We start from the raw sequence: 3,481 nt of genomic DNA on the forward strand, positions 1-3,481 counted from the left end.
CACCCTAATTGAGCCCTTGTGATTTTCTTCCCCAAGAGAGCTGGAAATGGTTGCCCATTTGCGGGAAAAAGAAGAGTTTCCTGCAGATCCCAAAGAGGCCATTGCTGTCCCAATTCAAGGGCCAGAGGGAAACTCTTTTAACTTCAATTCCTAGACTGCTTAGCAACTGAGGGCTCTTGAACTCAGCTAAATCTTGTTTGCCCTGCACTTAGCCTTTGCTCTTTCTAACCATGTGGGTCAGCCTGCCACACCCCTGCTGAACGCTGTGGGGATGGGCTGTCACTATATATCTATTCCCTCAAAATAATCTAAAATCATCATAGTGGATTAAAACTGAATCTATCTCTCCCCCTCCTTCTTGCTCCTCCTTTCCCTTCTCTCCCCTCCCTCCCTAGCCTTCCCCTCTTCCTTTTTCCCCTCCCCCCCTCTTCCCTCCTTTTCATAGGGAAAGCAATTAAACAGTGGCCCCTTGCAGGGTAGACAGTCAAAGACTCGTGTGTTCTCAGGTACAGTGAAGGCCAAGGTTGTACGGTTTTAGTTGCAAATGTAGATTTCATTAAACCTATCAAGTCAAGACTGGTTTTGAGCAAAGTTATGGAGTCTGAAGTCACCCTGAAGCCCTGCTGTCTCTCTCTCCATTTTTTTTTACAGTTCTTACTTAGTTTTTATTCATAATCATAAATCTGCAATCCAGATAGACTTGAAGGGGAATGAGGAAAATATGGAACCCAAAGAACTTCAGTGAGAGCAGAGATTACAGGGCACTGCGAGCAGATGGGGCTGGGGTGCTCTCCTGAGCTACAGAAGGAATGGTCTGGTGGGTAAGAAGCCCGCAAGTCAAAAGAATTAGAGTTGTCCACAGTCGGAAATGGTGATCTTCTTGCTGGTCTTGCCATTCCTGGACCCAAAACGTTCCATGGCTTCCACAATGTTCATGCCTTCCTTCACCTTCCAAAGACCACATGTTTGCCATCCAGTCACTCAGTCTTGGTGGTGCAGATAAAAAACTGGGAACCGTTTGTGTTTGGTCCAGCATTTGCCATGGACAAGATGCCAGGACCTGTATGCTTCAGGATGAAGTTCGCATCCTCAAATTTTTCTCCGTAGATGGATCTGCCGCCAGTGCCATTATGGCGTGCGAAGTCACCACCCTGGCACATGAATCCTGGAATAATCCTGTGAAAGGAAGAACCCTTATATCCAAATCCTTTCTCTCCAGTGCTCAGAGCACGAAAGTTTTCTGCTGTCTTTGGAACTTTGTCTGCAAACAGCTCGAAGGAGACGCGGCCCAAGGGCTGGCCATCGGCCGAGATGTCGAAGAACACGGTGGGGTTGACCATGGCTGCAGCAAGCTGTGAGAGGGGACAGCGGCGTCTGCAAAGCGGGCCTCTCTCTCCATTTGATTGTTTCTGTGACTTCTGCCTGCTAAGCTGTGCCTTTCCCTTGCCCCCACCCCCAAGGTCACTCTCTCAAGTTCTAGATTATTCCTGGCTCAGGATCTTAGGGGTCCTATGGGGCCTCATCAGTGACTAATTGACTTTTTGTTAATAGGATACATTTTAAAAAACTTTTTATTGATTGTGATTTTTTTCATCAAGCATCCCGATAGCTCTCATTTCCTTGTCTCATCTCTGCCCTCTACCCTTACAACCTCCTCCCAAAATCAAAATTTAAAAGTATAGCCCAAATCAAAACAAAACAAAAGACAAAATCAAGCAAAAAAGAAAAAAAATCTCAGCGTGGAGCTGTGAGCCACACAGCTTACCCCTTAGTCTGCCTGCACAGGAGTGAATTATTTTTATTATGACATTAAATTTAGATGTCACAAGCTAAACTCTTTTATCTCGTGCAGGTAACACATAAGAGCCCAGGTTTTGGGACAAAGTTGCGGGGGGATTTTGTTTCCCCTTAGCAATTCTTTCCCTTCCAAAGAGGAGGTGCTAGTCCTTGCAAAGAGCTAAGGTACACCTGTCCCCTAAAGTTCAGGTGCCAGAGGCAACCTGGAAACTTTTAGAGCTTTTATCTAGACATTCTGTTTTCTAATTTTTGACAGATGCGTTCGGCCGCAAATACTAGTTTGCTTTCTGTTGCTGTGCTAAAACACTGATGGAAAGAAATGTAGGAAGGGAGGGCGTTATTTGGCCTACGAGACCTCATCACAGTCATCGTGGAGGGAAGCCAAGGCAGGGACCTCAGGCGGGAGCCTGAAGCACGTGTGGAACAGAGAGCAGGAGGGTACCGCTTGTTGGCTTGCTGCCCCTGCCTAGCTCAACGACCTTTCTCTTACAGTCCAGACCCACAAGTTCAGATGGCACTGCCCTCAGAGGGATTGGGCCTCCTATGGCAATTAACAATAAAAAATGCCTACAGGACAATCTGATGGAGGCCATTCCTCAGACTGAGATTTCCTCTTTCCCGTGTGTCTGTTGCTGCTGAGATGAGCCGTCACCTGGAGTACGTACTGTCTTAAAAGATGCTTTCTGCCATCATTTGCACTGTCTTTTCTTCCCAGCCTCCAAACCTCCATCCTTACTCTAATCTCTCCGGGACACCTTGCTAGACTCATCATCCAGTCCATCTTTGGTACCATCCTGTTATGTCCTGCTCAAAAAAGCATGTGTACTCTGGGTCCAAACTGAATGTAGACGCTACCCCTGGCTCTCAGAACCCACAGGGTTTGAACCTTGGCAGAAGGAGCCAAGATGATGTGCTGATTGGGAAGTTTATCAGTTTGTTTTGTTTTAAAATGGCGTATTTTTTGTTTTGTTTGTTTGTGAGACAAGGTTTTTCTGTAGCTTTTGGAGCCTGTCCTGGAACTAGCTCTTGTAGACCAGGTTGGCCTGGAACTCACAGAGATCTGCCTGCCTCTGCCTCCCGAGTTCCGGAATTAAAGAAGTGCGCCACCACTGCCTGGCTTGGGAAGTTTAACAAATCGGATGACCAAAAGTAACCAGAACCATTGAGTCATCTACTTGACAGTATCCAAAACTCTTTGAATTTGTCTCTGAAACATCGTTCTCTGTAAAAAAAAATCATTATGTTTAATTAAACTTAATAAGCCCACTGTCAACTGTTAATTGGAAGTCTGTATAACTTCTGACCAAAGCCTCTGGTGAGCAGTATTAAACCCCAGTGGCATATGTACTTTGGCCAATGTGTGTGTATTGAGAAGACGGACCATCTTTGCCAAGTTTTAAGAAATAGTGACTAAGTGCTAACTTCTCACAGATCATGGGAGCTCCAGGAAGGAAGACTTACAAAAGTGTGGGGGTGCCCGTGGGTTTTAACTGTTAGGTTTGTCCACATCAAGCCTCTAGAAACTTGACAGTTACAATGTAGGGCTTTTCTTCGCTGGAACTGGTTTCCATGGAGGTTTCTGCTGTGAAATTTTGCTTTCCTATGTCGCGATCCTTGTATCCTCTCTGTCTCTCCGTCTGTGGGCATCAGCCTGATTGCTCTGTAACTACACTGATGGGCCTAA

General features: G+C 46.0%; 1 pseudogene; it reads right to left on the reverse strand.

Annotated features, from left to right (window-relative positions):
• Window positions 1-701: 701 nt before the first annotated feature.
• LOC142847381 (peptidyl-prolyl cis-trans isomerase A pseudogene) lies at window positions 702-1,369 on the reverse strand (annotated as a pseudogene).
• Between the last annotated feature and the right edge of the window lie 2,112 nt (window positions 1,370-3,481).

This window comes from Microtus pennsylvanicus, chromosome 3 (assembly GCF_037038515.1).
Source record: "Microtus pennsylvanicus isolate mMicPen1 chromosome 3, mMicPen1.hap1, whole genome shotgun sequence".
NCBI lineage: Eukaryota > Metazoa > Chordata > Mammalia > Rodentia > Cricetidae > Microtus > Microtus pennsylvanicus.